Source organism: Antechinus flavipes, chromosome 4 (assembly GCF_016432865.1).
Source record: "Antechinus flavipes isolate AdamAnt ecotype Samford, QLD, Australia chromosome 4, AdamAnt_v2, whole genome shotgun sequence".
Classification (NCBI taxonomy): Eukaryota; Metazoa; Chordata; class Mammalia; order Dasyuromorphia; family Dasyuridae; genus Antechinus; species Antechinus flavipes.
Window position 1 is genome coordinate 226,302,799 of NC_067401.1, and position 17,495 is coordinate 226,320,293.

At 32.7% G+C, this 17,495-nt stretch overlaps 1 long non-coding RNA gene across 1 annotated transcript in view; it reads right to left on the reverse strand.

The window, feature by feature from the left end:
- Nucleotides 1-14,446: 14,446 nt before the first annotated feature.
- LOC127561884 (uncharacterized) overlaps nt 14,447-17,495 on the reverse strand; it is a 45,400-nt gene continuing 42,351 nt past the window's right edge. The window contains exon 3 of the long non-coding RNA XR_007953560.1: nt 14,447-14,763. This is a non-coding gene — a long non-coding RNA (uncharacterized LOC127561884). The remainder of the gene's footprint in view (nt 14,764-17,495) is intronic.

A 17,495-nucleotide genomic window follows, 5' to 3' on the forward strand; every position in this document is an offset into this window, starting at 1 on the left:
TCTCAGCTTTGTACTTCCCTTTTAACATTGTTTTTGTTTGTTTTGTCTGTGCAAATTTGTTTAATATAATCAAAGTTGTCCATTTTGCCTTTCATAATGTTCTCTAGTTCTTTTTTGGTCATAAATTTCTCCCTTCTCCAAATATTTGATAAGTAAGTTGTTCCTTGTTTTCCTAATTTGTTTATGATGTTATCCTTCATGTGTGCATCTAATCTATTCCATCAATCCACCACTCTATTTCTTAGGCAGTACCAAATGGTTTTGATTATTGCTGCTTTATGATATGGTTTTAGGTTTGGTACTGCTAAGCCACCATACTTTGCATTTAAAAAAAAATAATTCCATTGATAGTCTTGCCTTTTTGTTCTTCCAAGTGAATTTTATTATTATTTTTTGTACTTCTATAAAATAATATTTTGACAATTTGTTCATTATAGTACTGAATAAGTAAACGGATTTAGGCAGAATTGTTATTTTTATTATGTTAGCTCATTCTAGCCCTGAACCATTGATGTTTTTCCAATTATTTAGGTCTAATTGTATTTGTGTGAGAAGTGTTTTGTTACTCTTCATATAACTACTGGGTTTGTCTTGGAAGATAGACCTCCAACTATTTTATTTTGTCTTCAGTAACTTTAAATGGAATCTCTCTTTCTATCTCTTGATAATGTGCTTTGTCAATAATATATAGAAATGCTGATATTTGTGTGGATTTTTTTTTAACATACTGCAACTTTGCTAAACCTGTGGATTATTTCTAATAGGTTTTTGAATGATTTTCTAGGATTCTCTAAGTATATCATCATATCATCTACAAAGAATGATAGTTTTTCCCCCTTGTTGCCTATTCTAATTCCTTTAATGCCTATTTCTTTTCTTGTTGCTAAAGCCAATATTTCTAATACAATATTGAATAATAATGGTGATGATGAGGATCCTTGTTTTACACCTGATCTTATTAGAAATGTGTCCAGCTTCTCTCCATTACAAATAATGTTTGCTGTAGGTTTTAGCCAGATACTACTTATAATTTTAAGGAAAGCTGCTTTCATTCCTATGCTCTCCAGTGTTTTTAATAGAAATAGGTGCTATATTTTTTCAAAAGCTTTTTCTGCAGCTATTGAAATCATTATATGATTTCTGTTAGTTTTGTTATTGATATGGTCAATTATGGTAATAGTTTCTCTAATATTGAACTAGTCCTGCATTCCTGGTATTAATCCTACTTAGTTGTGATATATAATCTGGCTGATAAATTGCTGTAATCTGTTTACTAATATTTTATTTAAAATTTTGACATCAATATTCATTAAGGATATTGATCTGTAATTTTCTTTTTCTGTTTTGGTATTTCTTGGTTTAGTCATATTTGTGTCATAGAAGGAATTTGGCAGTACTCATTCTTTACCTATTTTTGTAAATAGTTTATATAGTATTGGAATTAATTGTTTTTTAAATGTTTGGTAGAGTTTACTTGTGATTTCATCTGGCCCTGAAGACTTTTTCTTAGGAAATTCATTAATGACTTGTTCAATTTATTTTTCTAAAATAGGACTATTTAAGTATTTTGTTTCCTCTTCTTTTAAAGTTGTATTCCTTTCTGTCCCTATCCAGTTTTCTACAGATGCCTATCATTATCTAGGTTTTCTAAAATCCTATTAACCTCCCTAGTTTCTTTCTTGTTTCTTTGTGGTTAGATTTGTCTGATTCTGAAAGGAGAAAGTTGAGGTCCCCCACTAGAATCGTTTTGCTGTCTATTTCTTTTAGTAACTGGCTTAGAATCTCCTCTAGAAATTTCCCTGTTCTACCACTTGGTGCATTAATATTTAGTATTGATGTTATGTGATTTTGGGGTCCCCTGACCTTGGAGCTTCTGTTCTAATGAGTCCTTAGTCTTCTGGCTTTGGAATCTGCCTCAGGAAACTGAGTGCATCCAACATATCTTTATCTAGAGATTACTTCCTAGCCTGACCTTGTGTCATAAAATTGACATATCTATGATTGAAAGCTGTATAAGTGTATCTCCTGGCTTTAGTATCTTTGCTGAATTCTAGATTTTGTTCTGAGAGTTCAGTCTACACAATAATGGTGTCACATCGCTTTTAATAAAATTTTTGCCCCTTGACTAGGAGATGGGCGCAAGCCTGCAAATTCTTTTGAGACACCTTGCATTTGAGGCGTTTGAGGTCTCCCTTTTCTCAACCTCAACAGTATCATTACTACTTCATTGTATCCTTTATCAAGATGTAACCTCTTTTAACTTTTGCTTTATCTGAGATCAGAATTGCTACCCATGCTTTTTTTTTTTTTTTTTTTTACTTCAGATGAAGCATAAAAACTTCTCTTCCAGCCTTTTACCTTTACTCTGTATGTGTCTCTCTATATCAAATGTGTTTCTTTTAAACAACATATTGTAAGATTCTGTTTTTTAATCCATTCTGCTATTTTCTTCTGTTTTATAGGAGAGTTCATTCCATTCACCTTCACAGTTATGATTACCAATCCTATATTTTCTCTATCTTATTTTTTTCCTGTAAATACAATTTTTTGTTCTCTTCACACTGTCTTTAGTATGTGTGGTTTTTAATCCACTCTACCCATCTTCTCTTATCTTTTCCCTAATGTTTCTGCCTTCCCTTCTCTCCTGTCCCTCCCTTTTCTTTTCCTCTTTCTCCTCAGACTTCTTTATAGGATTAGATAAATTTCTATAGCCAACTGAATGATTAGTTTATTTCCTGTTAGAGCCAAAACTGATAAGATCAAGCTTCAGACAGTATTTATCCCCTTCCCTTTTCCCCCTCGATTGTAAGAGGTCTTTTGAGCCTTTTGGTGTGAACTAATTGCCCCATTATACCTTCCCTTTCCTCTTTTTCCAGTACAGACCTTTTCCCACCCCTTATGTCATCACATCAGAGTCCATTTACAACCACACCTCAGTCCCTGTAATGCCCCGGAAGAGTTACAGATATTGTTTTCCCATCTATGAATGTAAACAGTATATATATATATATATATATATATATATATGTTTATTCTGTTTTTCTTTTGATGGTTTTCTTGAGTCCTGTATTTGTAGGTTAAACTTTCTGTTTAGTTCTGTTTTTTTTTTTTTTTTTCAATAGAAATGATTAAAAGTTTCTTACTTCATTGAAGCTCCATCTCCTACTCTCCATCCCTTCAGATCTGCTGAATCTCACTGGGTAGTTAATTCTTGCTTGTAACCTGTTAGAATCCTTGTGTTAATGCAATTGACAGAAAATGGAATTGACAGAAACAGTGCTTATGTGTTTGGGTTTACACCTTTGGAGTTCATACCTTTGGGAGAATTCACACATTAGAACTCACACATTTAAGAGAGTTTACATATTGGCTCACACATTGGAGTTCACAAGTTGGGAGATATCCGAGTTTACAACTCCCATAATCCTACTCTTGGAGGAGGAGTCAACCTTTGAATTTACACCTCTAAAAGAGCATAAAAGGATCTCCTGGGGTCAGTTGAGGGGAGAACCAAGATTCAGAGAGAGCTGGAAGCTGAAGCTGGAAGACAAGCTGCAAGAGTTCTCGGAATCAAGGAAAGCTTACTGGGCTATTTTGGAAGAGACAATAAAAGATTGGATTTTAACTCCTGGCTGTCTTTGAGGTGATTATTACATAAAACCGAAACTAAGGCTGCCTCCAGAAACCTCCCCTATTGGTGTTCTTTTTCTTTAAAATAATAAGGTTCTCTCTGGGAGAGGTTTTCTGGAGGCAGACTTACTTTCAGTTAAGAGTAATAATCACCCAAAATGCAGACAGCTGGTAAAAATGCAAACGTTTATTTTCTCCTTCCAAAATAGCCCAGTTAGTTGAGGCCTATCTCTCTGCTTGGTTCTAAGAACTCTTGTAGCTTTGTCCTTTGCTTCTGCCTCTGCTTTCTTCAGCCTCCAGCCAGCACCAAGTTGAATCTGTCTTGCCTCCGAGAAAGGGCTTCTGGCTCTCAATCTTCCAGAGTGCTCTGTGTCTGCACCAGCGTGCTTCTCTCCAATCTAATTCTGCTGAATTCCTTTGACTGGGCTTATATATGATTTCTTTTGAGAGAATGGGATTATGGGTTTTATCCCAGAGTACTCTCTGGCCCTAGGAGCTTCAAGGGAGATGTGAATTCACAAAGTTACAAAGTTTACTTTGTGACTCTCCCATACTTGTGAGCTCCAATGAGTACTTAAATACTTCTTGCTCATATGAGCTCTCAAAAGGTGTGAACACAAGCATTGTATCAATTAATTCTACTTAGAACCTTGTTTCTTCTGGCCCATAATATCTCCTTGTAAGATCAGATCAATCATACTAAATTAGATAATTATTGTCTCTATCAACTCTAATGACTTAACAATTTGTAAAGATTACAACACTCCCCAAGAAACCTGCTCCCAGAGAATGATCATATTTTAGAAAAGAAGAGAACATCACAGTAACCCCAGGTTCTTTGCCTTCTGGAATATGGCATTTTATGCCCTCTGATTCTTTATTGTAGAAGCTGCCAAATCCTGGGTAATCCTGACTGCTCCTTGATATTTGAATTGTTTTTGTCTGGCAGCTTGCAGTATCTTTTCCTTGAGATTATAGTTTTGGAGTTTTGTTGTTGTTGTTGTTGTTGTTGTTGTTTTTGCTGAGGCAATTGGGGTTAAGTGACTTGCCTTCGGTTACAGAGCTAGGAAGTGTTAAATGTCTGAGGCCAAATTTGAACTCAGATCCTCCTGACTTCAAGGCTGGTGCTCTAACCATTGGACCACCTAGCTGCCCCTTAGTTTTGGAGTTTTGCCGCAATGTTCCTTGGGGTTTTCCGTGTGAAATCTCTTTCCAAAAGTGTTCAATGGGAATTCCCTTGCTATCCCTAAAATATTGGGAAAGTTTTCCTTAATGATCTCTTAAAGAATGCTATCCAGGTTCTTTTTTTTTTTTTTTTTTATCGTGGCCTTCAAGTAGGCCAATAATTTTTAAATTGTCTCTTTAAGATCTATTTTCCAGGTCAGCTATTCTTCCAAGGAGGTATTTCACCTTTTCTTCTACTTTTTAGTTTGTTTGACTGATTCATTCTGTTTTATAATCATTAGCTTCCATTTGCCCTGTTCTAGTTTTTAAGGTTATTTTTTTTTTTTTTGCATCTCTTTTTCATTTTATTCTGCTTAATTAGCTGTTTTATTCATATAATTTTTTTCCTTCCTTTTCCAAACTGTTGGCTCTCTCATGCATATGTCTCATTTCTTTTCTTATTTTTTCTTCTACCTCTCTTATTGCCTTTTGAAGTCTTTTATGAGCATTTCCAAGAAGTTTCTTTGGGCTTGGGACCACTTCATATCACTCTTTGAGATTTCTTACATGGGCATTCTGTCCTTTTCTTAGTTTGTGTTTTGGTCTTCTCTGTCACCATAGTAGCTTCTCTTGACCATAGGTCAAGGTTCTTTTATGTTTATTGCTCATTTTCTTTCCTTTTGTTTTGGTATTTTCTCTTTTTTTTACTTTTAAGGTGGAGCTCTGCTCCTGGGTAAAGGAGCACTGCCCCAAACTTCCTGTGCAGCTCTAAGCCTTAGCTTTGAGCACAGGGCCCCTTGTATTTTCAGGGAGTAGCTTTGCCTGCTCTGTTCAGGAAACAGCCTGGTTTCCCAGGTAGAGACTTCTCAGCTTTGTTTCTGAGCTAGGACTGGAGGCTGACGCATTGATCTGCTCCTCTACTGAGCCAGGACTGAGGACTTAGTTGCTGATATGCTGTGATTAAGACCTTTTCACTGGCTTATCCATAATCTGTCTGAGCTGCACACTTTTCACCCCAGTTAGACTAACTTTTTTTGAATTTTTTTTCAGTCTATCTTGAGACAGAGAGAGGTTTTATTTTGTTAGACTCTGTTCAGAGGCTTGGTTTCATGTGGTTTTCAAGGGAAACTGGAAGAGTTTGAGCTACTTCCTGATTTCACTCCACCATCTTGGCTCCATCCCTGAAACTTAGGTCCATCTTTTCTTAGTTTTCTTTGCACAATAACTATAAATCATTTGATTCTTTTAGAAATTTAGTATCTATATTTTAAAAAAGCTATGTAGTTTGTATTATGGAGAATTGTAACTTGATAGTTTAATTTTCCTAGTAAGTTTGTCAATTGATCTAGTATTTATGCTTTTAGATGTGGAAATTACTGTTACTTTAAAGGGAAAGCAACATTTTACTTTCTAATATTCATTAAGGAATATTGACTGTTAAAATGTAATTATGGAGCCTATAGGTAAAATGAGAAAGTAGTTATGGAGCAAACTTCATCAATTTTATTGTAAGACTAGCATGACACATTAATCTATTGCTTCATGCTCTGGATTGGAATACACCAAGACACTTCTAGACCATTGAAAGTGTGAGGATTAAAATCATCCCACCTAAAATAAAAGAAATTGAGACCGATATGAGCCAATGGCACTTTATTAAAGGGCCAAAAGAATCAAATGATTCATAGTTATTGTGCAAAGAAAACTAAGAAAAGATGGATCTAAGTTTCAGGGATGGAGCCAAGATGGTGGAGCAAGTAAAATTAGGGTCTCCTCTAATGAAATGGATTTCAGTTCTTCCTCTTGATCTGAGATGCCTCCTCCTTCCAGGGGTTGATTTTTATAGGGCTAGATAGGGCAGTCATTCCAGAACAATTATACCAAATTATACCAAAGAATAATTCCATTGATTGACATGTGATGCATAAGCTAAAATAAGCAAAATAATATCTCAGCAGAGACACAAGTTGGGCTAAGTAAGGAATATTTCCATAGAAGATGAACAAGCTTCTCCTTAGTTTGGACAACAGCAAATGGTACAAGCTATAACAACCAGTGAGCTAAATGGTCATAAAGTTAGATAGTCTCTGTTCCTATTGGATAAGTGATTGGCTTGGAAATAAAAATATATTTTGAGGGATTTTCCATGTAATTTTTATCTTTGCCATGCTGAGTGCAGTCACCAAAATAAGGAAAAATGAGGGTGGAAGGCCTCTAGTTAACTTTTTATAGTGAAGCAAGTGAACTTAAAATCTGCAGCTTATAATTATGGAACCTTACTTATAAAATTTTGGTGTGATTCTATTAAATTGATGAATACTGATTGAAATAGAGTGGGGGTCCAAAGAAAACATCTCTCACAAAAAGAAAAAGATCAATAATCAATGTCTCAAGTAAAAGATGGAACCAAATATCAAATATTATAGAGCAAAAATTCATGGTAAAATCCTTTGTGGTAACAAATATTTGGAAATAAGGAAAGAACCTGCCAATTGAGAAATGGGGGAAAAACAACTATCCCACAGAAATTTAATAAGATATTGTTATGCAATAAGAAAACATAAAGATCTTTTACTTTAAAGAAGTTTATAAAGATGCACGTGAACTGTTGCAAAATAAAATAAGCAAATCAACTCATGACTTACAACAATGGAACTGTATAAAGTATTGAAGGAAGTAGAATTCAGAAAAACAAAACAATGAATCTCCCAGGAAACAGAGAGTAAATCATAACTACTCTTCCATTCAGAGATAAGGGATTACAAAGATAAAATATTAAATATATTTTTAGATAAGGGTTCCTTATCAGATATTTTGGCTCAATTATTTTCTGTTGTTCACAAAGATGTATTCAATTGGTGGAAGGTAAGATTCCTGTGAAGTAACAGAAAAAGGGTTCAATGAAAAATAAAAAAAATCAAACTTTATTCAGTATTATCATAAAATATGATCAAGACAATACTAACAAGTAGTAATCTGTTTGCTTAATTTCCCATTTTTATAAAAATTAAAATTATCTACACATACTATCTTTCTAACTTGTTATTCAAATTTGCAACATGTTTTCATTGACACATAATTGACCTAAATTTATCTAATTTGGAGGATATAAAATTCTATTCTATTTATTTTTGTTAATTATAAAAAAGCAAATTATTTCACTGTACAAATTATCATTTTAAAGGTTACTGCCAAAAAGATATCTCTCATACACATATGTGATTTAATGAACAGAATAATGATAAAGATGATTTTGATGATTTCCTATTTATTAATATTACCTGAGGAATGTAATATGAGTTTCACAAAACTCTAGGATGAGTTATGATCCCCATTTTACAGATAGGGAAACTGAAGTAAACAGAGATGAAATGACTTGTCCAGGGTCTTACAGCCTATATTCCCGACTACAGGCCCAACATTCTCTTCACTTTACTAACTGCCTCTGCATTGGAGGAGGGGAGAGGGTTGAATGTAGCTAGGAAATCATGATCCCCAAACTTCTTCCTTAGAAAAAAAATCATCTTTATAGTATCAATATTTTTTGGGGGTGAAAACATCATAGAATACTACAGCCTCCAAATAATTGAACTTTCAGGTCACTTAAAAGACATTGTAAACGTTAATAGTAGATATGATTAAATAGAAAAATATTACTGATGAGTAATTGAAAAAATGACAAAGCATTATTGTATGAAAGGTTTACTGAGAAAACAGAGGATCAATATTATAGGGCTCCCTAAGCTCTGATTGCTACAATCCCTTTCATGATATCTGGTTTGTGGTTGTTATGACCTTTCTTCTAATGCATAAGAGAATTTTTGATTCTGTAAGTGTCATCCCTCCTTCAGAAATGCAAATATACTTACATTGCTTGCTATAAAATACACATAGATGGACAGATAGAAAGATGGGTAGATGGATATAGATATAGGTATATGCACACATTTATATGAAATTATAATAATAATTAATATTAGGAATCTTCTTCACAAGAAGTGTTTTTCACTTTTCTCTCCCACTTTCCCTTATGTAGCTTAGCATTTAAATATAGCACAACTCTTTCCTGTCACTACAGGTAAGAGTCCAAGGCTATGCTCCTGTAAATGGCTAAACAATTTAGCTAATGAGATACCTCCTTTGTCATTTAGTCAATGAGATATCTCCTGTCTAAAACATTTTTTGAGAACCTGGGAAGTTTTAGTTATTTATTTTTTCTCCTTAAAAAAGCAGGAAGGTGGTACATACCCCAAATTTTTGCCCCATATGATCCCATAAAACCTGGGGCCACAGATAACAGACTTTTCTATCCTCTTGCTGAATGACTCTGAGCAGCCAAGAGGGAATTAAATGGAAATGGACATGAACATGATGAGCCCACAAACAGCAATATTCCCCAAACCATTAGTTGTGCTCACAAATTAACCCTTAAAATGGGATAACCTTTATAGAGATGGGACTTACCACCCCACCACTACCACAAGCAGCTGATATCTATGGGTATGTAATAAAAGCTATCTAAAGCAGTAAGACATTTGGATGCAATGGATTTCAAGAAAGAGAATATAGGAGACAGCATATTCTAGGTACATCAAATGACAACAGCTACCACTTGCCTTCAAATTCTGGTAAAGACAGCACAGCAGTACTATTAGTCCAAGTGGACTGTCCATCTGCTTCCAGTTTATCTCCCACAGTTATCTCTGAGGGGAGCAATTCTTGTGGAAAAGGAGCTCATTAACTCTACACCAACAATGTCAACCAAGACCAACTGTCACTGACTGGAAGGTAAAAACCACGGGAATAGCAGTTTCCAGACCAATAAGGTTGTCTCCAGGATGGCTCCTATAGATGTAATGCAGGGAAGCAATTCTTCAGAAGGTACAGACTGGCAGCCAACAATTTTCCAACTTCTCAACAGACATAGTGATTGAAGACAAGGAAAAGAAAAATGTTCCTTTATTAACATGAATTAACATAAAATTACTACCAAGTGGAGGAATTGAGATAGGTGAGGGGATTTGATGAGTTTTTTTTTTTTTTTTTAAAGAAAAAAACTCAGAGAAATAGCAGCATATGAACCAATGGTTTACAAAAGAGTGCAGGATAATTGAAGGACAGTTCAGTACTACTCAAGTATCCAAACAATGTTAATAGAGGCCCAATCACATTAGAAACTCCTATAGAGAATTTATAAGTATACATATAAAATATCCCCACTGAATAAGAAGATTTGGATGTGTTGGGACACTTCATGTTAGAATGAATACTCAAAATAATATGAAGAATATGGAGATGAAGTTTTGATTTCAAAAACAGTCTTCTTTTCTCCTTTCCTTCCTCCTTCCTTCCCTTCCTTCCTTCTTTTTTTCTTCCTTCATTCCTTTTTTTCTTCCTCCCTTCTTTCCTCCCTCCCTTCTTTATTAATTGTAGGCCTGACATTAGTTTACTATACCCTATCATGCTGCCTCTCATGATATACAAGAATTAGTTTTATCTCATGGAAAAGAAAATGTAGAAAAACATGCTATACATCTTTGAGAACATGTAGGTTTATTGCATAGATGAGGGAATATGTTTTTTAATAAATATATTTATTCTTATATATACTCCAATTAGTCATAGAAGCCCAAATTTATAAGTATGACTAGATAGATTTGCAAAGTTCTGATCAATATAAGAAAGAATTTAATACTTAAAGCTGTACAAAAATGAAAATATGCCATCTTGATAAGTCATTAGCTCATTGTCATTGGAAATCATTGAGTCTCTTCAATCACTTGTCAATGATATTGAAGAAGGTATTCACGCTCTAGGCAAAGGTATAATTAGATGACTTACAAAGTCCCTTCCAACTCTAATAAATGAACCATGAAGACTAATTTAAAATTCATTCTCATTTTCATCTGAGAAGAATCTCCCATGATAATGTATGTTTTCAGCTATTAATCCAATAATTATTATAACCTGCCAATTAACTCACTGCTTCTTCTAATATCCGAGAAGCAGTTATTGTTTGTGAAATATTTGAAAAGTATATCTAGGGAAAAAATAAGTGATAGAATTAAAAAAGGATTATTGCTAAGTAAAATTTTAATCCTTTGAAATTCTAAAGTGTGCGGGTGGCCTCAAAGCAATCAGTAATTCTCTTTAAGAAAAGAAGGAAATGAATCCAAAAGAATACCCTATCTACAAATTTGCCTCAAAGAAAATATTGACCAATACAAGCACAGCAAGGTTCCATTCAAAAAGGAAAATAAGATGTGGATATAAACTGCAGTGAGCTTTAAAATTATTCATAGACTTTGTAACATTTATAAGAAAAATAGTCAATTGAATGTTTTAATCAGTTTATTTTCTTGATTTATTATTATGGATCCAAAACATCTGCTATAGTCTATTATAAAAATTCATTCCAGAAAAGAAATACACCAAAAAACAAACAAACAAAAAAAACTCAATGAACATCATAAGAAAATGAGTTTGGGCCATATGGGCACTAGCTAAATGTTAAATGTTTTGAGAAAATATTCAATTTTCTAGTCTTGTTTATTTCATGGAGAAGTAGCTTCATTTTTGGATGATAATGAAGGTGTAAACATATTAAAAAACAAAATGTCAGTTTAAGAAGCCTTCAAAGCTCAGGAGAAGTAAGTAGGAAAATGGAGATAAAAAATGGTTGGCTTTTTTTTAACCACCTAAAACTTACTTTGTCTGATTTCATTTCAGTTTCACCATAATGAAACACAATGTGTTAGCTGTTGGATATGTGTGCACACACATGTATATACATACACACATATAGAAATATGTACATAAATGCACACATATGCAGATTTGTTATATAGATTTTAACCTTTACATATTTCCTATATATAAATATATGTATGTATTTACATGTAAGACTCTTTGGTTGTCTATTTTCTTATCTATAAAGTAAGAAAATTGGGCTTAATTAGTTCTAAAGTGCCTTCCATAACATATTCTAGGTTTCTGTTGTGAGTAAATCAGTAGTGCTGTCAATTTCACTTCAAATGGGAATCTTACTAAAAAGTTCTATAATAAATAAAAGTAAGATTTATGCTTGACCAGTCCAAATTTTTAGTATTTTAATGATAAATGTATTTTGTTTTCTAACTTGTATTTCAGTATCATGACTCCAAAAAATTAGATTGTGCCCTACATCTGTATTGTCTGGTTTATGCAGTCAAAGCAACAATTTTATTTAGATGACATTCTTTTGATGCTACTCTTTATTCTCCAGAACCATTTCTGGCCATGGGAGGTTCAAAGAATCAAAGAGTTAGAGCTGGTAGAATCTTATAGAACATCTCATTGAACTTCTTCCTTTTTCAGCTAAATAAACTGAGAGACCCAAACAGGTTTAATGAGTTAACAAAATGTAAACATGAAACGACCAAATAAAGTAAAATGTTAATTTATTTTTATACAAATTAAATAATTCAAGCGCCTCCCATCTTTTGTATTTTTGAATATCATTCATTACTAGTAACACATTCATAATACACATCAATGAATATAATACTAAAGCTATAAGACATGTTCAGAGAATTCAGTGCCCAACCCTACTAACATATGAATAAATTTAGGCACAGAGAAGTAACTATTACATGATATTTAGACACATGAACCAATCAATGCATTCATTTGAAAACAAACACCGTTGGGTATTGAACTATAAGTTCTTTAATCTTTTTTAGTAGAAATATTCCCTCCACATATCAATTTACCATTTCTTTTAAGAGAGACTAGTTTGACAGCCATATGACTAGCATATACCAAATTTTATGGTAAACAACACATTTCTAATAGTTAAGTTTCCATATTAAATGGCAATAAAGAAAAACATCACTGAAACTATACTTTATAATATCTTTGGCTTACATACAGAAAGCACTACTCAGAAACTTGGGAGTTTTTTGAGAAATATCCACTTAACTTGAGAATATGTCCATATCAGACTATATAGACCTCTTTTAAATTTATATAATGTTGGAGTTTTTACAATGCTTTTTTATATATTATCTAGTTTAATTTGTTGCATGCATTAGTATGACAAAGTGTCAACATTGACTCCAGAGATAAATAACTTGGGTTCAAATTACGCCTCTCTAATACTTGATTGTATTTAGGCAATATACATATATATTCTTTGAAAGATGAGTAAGTCCATTGTTTCACTCTTAGGTCAATGAACTCATTGGGATAGATTATGATACAAATAGGCTGGTGAAGAGATCAAGAATAAATATGCAAACCCTAAATAGACCAATGACATTTATTCTATTTCAAGACTGTGGCTACCTTGTCTAATCCTATTTAAGTGACATGGTAAATACAGCAGAGGTACAAGAGTGATAGGTAGAATGATAAAGATTGAGAAATACAAATCCATGACCATTATGGAGAAATGAACTATATCCATTGTGCCTTATTGATGGATTGTTAGTCATTATGATCTCTTTGTCTAGACATAAATATCAATATTGAAAAAGTAAAGCATGTATTAGTTTTTTGCAAAGTCAGTATAACTAATAGGATATTTTATCTAAAAATTTTTTAACATACTTCTAAGGTTAACATGTATAACATACATAATTACTTTTCCTCTTAAATAGCCAAGATGCTTTATGGTTTCTAGATTTTATTAAAATTTAAATTAGGTGGTACTTGAGCTATTTCAAAAAATTGTAGTCATCACAAAAATAAAGGCCCCACCACATCTGAAACCTTTTGATATTGCAAACCATTATATCAAATTAAACAAAGGGAGAAAAAAGGTTTTATTTCTGAGCTCTAAAATTGGTGGACAGAAAGACATTTGGGGTCAACCCAGCATTATATTTGTCCATCAGTGGAAACTCTACACTTTATCAGAAGAAAGCATGTATATTAAGTGAAATGGGTACTGGATTTGGAGTCAGGAAAATAGCATATATGATGTTTACTTGCTATATGATCCTGGGCAATCTTCTTAACATCATTGTGCCTCACTTTCCTGTAAAATGAAAGGGTTTTACTCAATGGATTTTAAGGTTCCTTCTAGATCAAAATCTATGATTTTGGGATCATCCTTGACAGAGGTCTGAGGCCATATGCTTACACTGCAACTTGTACTTTGTTGGAAAGGGAACTCAATTAATTTTGAGGTAACTTAGAAGGTTAAATCAATTAATGTTTGAGGAATTTTATTATATGATTTAAAAAAATCTAAAGATGAATGGTAAAATCACACATTTTCTTTTAGGTATTCTTTCATTGTCCAAGTGCTTCATGTCTCCATCTTTTTGAATAAATCATAATACTTTAAACTCATTTCTCAATGAGTCTCAAAACTATCCCTTATAACTCTTCACAAATTATTTTGATTGCTTATAGAAATAGAAGCTACTAATTGTGAATTATAAAATTTAATATCTGATGTGAGAACTTTAAATGCTATTCTTCAAACTTCATATCATAGCCTATCTTCTAAAACATGCGCGCACACACACACTCACGCATGCACACACACTAAAATCTATCTTTATAGGACAGAATTAATTAATTCTCTAAACACAGAAATACTTCATTGTACAGAATATCATATACATACAAAATCTTAGATCAGAAAAGTACAAAATAGCACCAGATGACTATGACTATTCATAAGAAAACATTTCCTTTTTATTCTTCAAGCAGCTCTATAATTCATAAAATGCCAGCCATTATCTAATGCTATTTATCCCTGAGTCCACAAGAAGAGTCAGAATGGACTGAATGATAAAATGAAAGCTCTTGTGGATAATTTTAGTTGTGTTGCAATCATTGTCATAAAAAAAGCAAAGATGCCATTCTTTTCTTGGGTCTGATGTTCTCCAAAGAAGAAGCCTCTTGGGAATTGTTGTATCTGTTATTGGAATTTTTTAGTGGATTTCTGATTGGTTCTTCCCTTACACTTCAAATAATCTGTGGACAAATAAAGAAATAAAAGTAAGCAAAAGAGAAAATGCTAAGAAGGGCAGCAAAAACCTTTTAATAATCCTACAATTCAGAAATCTGATGACATCACCTTTACTAACATAATCATGATAAATTAGCCCAATATAAATTCCACAGAAATATATTTAATATATTATTAATGTAATTTACATTATATGTAATATAACATTATCATGCTTATGCTCATTTTCTTCAACAATTCTATTAAATGAATAAATATCTAGTAGGTGTCTGTTACATGCAAGGTTTTGAAAGAAATGATTCGTCCTTGTTCTCAAGGACTTATCTTCTACCTGAAATTTAGATGTAAATTTGTCTTAGAGTTTAGTTCTGTGTTGAAGGGAAAATATTTCCAGTATCAAGAAAAACAGAAAATATCATGCTTAAGTTTATGTTTTATAATAGGATGAAAAATGAAACTTCTATTAGCTAATGGACACCAAGATTACATTGAGAAGGCTAGAGTTAGAAAATGGGTCAGCTTTTTGAACATTGCATTTTGATCACATTTGTAATGCTTGCAATTTTTACCTTGGATAAAATGGGAATGATTTAATACAATTATTGGACCTTAGAGTTGAAAGGGATCCCCAAGATCATAACTTCATCACAGTGTTGATCAGGAACCTCCTCTAACATAGTCTTTGGTTGGGTTTATGTATGAGCTGCTTCTTATTTTCCCTAAGAGTTCCAGTCAAAATAATGGAGAGGGCAGACACACAATTTTATCCCTGATCAGAATTCTAGATGAGCAGCCAGATAAGAGAAACAGCAACTCTATCAGGTTCTAAGCAAGTATTAAGGAAGGGAAATTGTGTTACCTTGGTGGAATGAATGCAAAGTGATTAGAAATTAAGGGATATAGGCCTACCTCTATGTCCTCTAGGTCTCTCCTAAGGTTGTAGTGTGAAAAATGTTTGTAAACTACAAAGTGCTACAAAAACAATAACAGTATTTTATGTGTGTGTGTGTGTGTGTGTGTTTATGCGCTGCTTTGAAAATATCCAATAAGAACTTTGTCTTCCTCTTCATTATTTTGAAATTATTCAGCAACTCAAAAATCATACTTTCACCTTAATATCACAATTTCATTATACTCTTACTCCTCTGCTCTTCCTTTTTTTATCTCTCAATTCCATTTGCATCTCTAATTAGTTTTTTGTTCCATTAAATAATGCCTGTCAAATCTTCAGTCTCTCTCTTCTCATCTTTCTCCTTTCTTTCTTCCCCTTTCTCTAGTTCCCTTTTTCATCTCCTTCTATCTATTTATTTCTTTGCCTGTCTGTATCTCTTTGTTTCTTTTTCTATTGGTCCCTGTCTTTATTTATCTTCCTGTTTTTTATCTCTTTCTCTGTCTCTGAATCCATTTATAGCAGTCTCTTGACTATCTCTTTGTTTCTTTGTCTCATTCTCTCTTCTCTCTTCCCTCCCTGTCTCCTGGCTATTTCTTCTCTGTATATAAAGATGATATCACAGTTCTCTGATCTTTGAAAACAAAAGTAGAGAAGGTCTATTTAATATCACAAAAGGTATACTTAAAACAAAAGTTAGCTTTATTTACAATGGGCCAACACTAAAAACTTTCACCAGTAACTCTAGGAGCAAATATAAGAAAAGGAATTCTACCTTTCTCCATTATTATTTGATTGACTTCTACAAACGACAATAATGGCAATAAGACCAAAAAAAAATTTAAAGGTAGAAGAAAGATGGAATGAAGCTAAAATAATCCTTATTTTCTGAAGACAGAAGAATCAGCAAAAAACAAAACAAAACAAAACAAAACAAAACAAAACAAACCAACATTCAAAAAAAAATAGAGAATTAGAACAGAAACTAAGTAAGGATCAATGTTTCAGTAAAATAGCATGATACAAAGATATCCACAAAAATCAGCATCATTTCTATAGAATGACAAAATTCACAAGAAAAGACAAAAGAAGGCCCAACCAAAATAACTGTAAAATAAAGTAACTAAGAATTTATCCATCGATTTGTATTCAAGACATATAAATATAATTACAAAACAGTTAAAGAAAATAGTGAACAATATTTGCAAGGTTATTCATTGCTCTTGGTTTGATTATGCCAATATAATAAAATAGTAATATCATATTAATTCTAGATTTAGTGCTGTACCAAACAATCAAAACAATGCTTTATAGAACTAGATAAAGAACAGAATTAGGTGGAGCACAAGTCTAGCATCTCAAGAGAAATAATGAGAAAAAATAGAAATTAAAGGGCCTATCAGACCACAAATATTACTGTAAAGTAGGAATGAATCAAAATGACTGGTGTTGATTAAGAAAAAAAGATGGCACTTTGTTCATGCTAACAGTTTTCAATTTCATAAAACATAAATTGCTACTTTAACATTTGTGATCAATACTAACCCTTATTTGATTAAGAATTTTTTCCCTTGCTATATATCTATGAAAGGCAACTCTTTTGATATTCTTCTATTCTTTTTTTAAAATTCATGTTGTTTAAGATTTAGGTTGAATATCCAGTTAGAACTTATTGTGGCATATTATATAAGATGTTGATCTAGCCCTACTTTCTATCAGACTTCTTTCTAGGTTTATCAGCAACATTTATCAAAAATGGAATTCTTCAAGTAATTTGTTTCTTCAGATTTACTGTATGCTTGTTCACTGAGTTAATTTGTTTATAATTCTTTTTTATCTAGTCAGTTC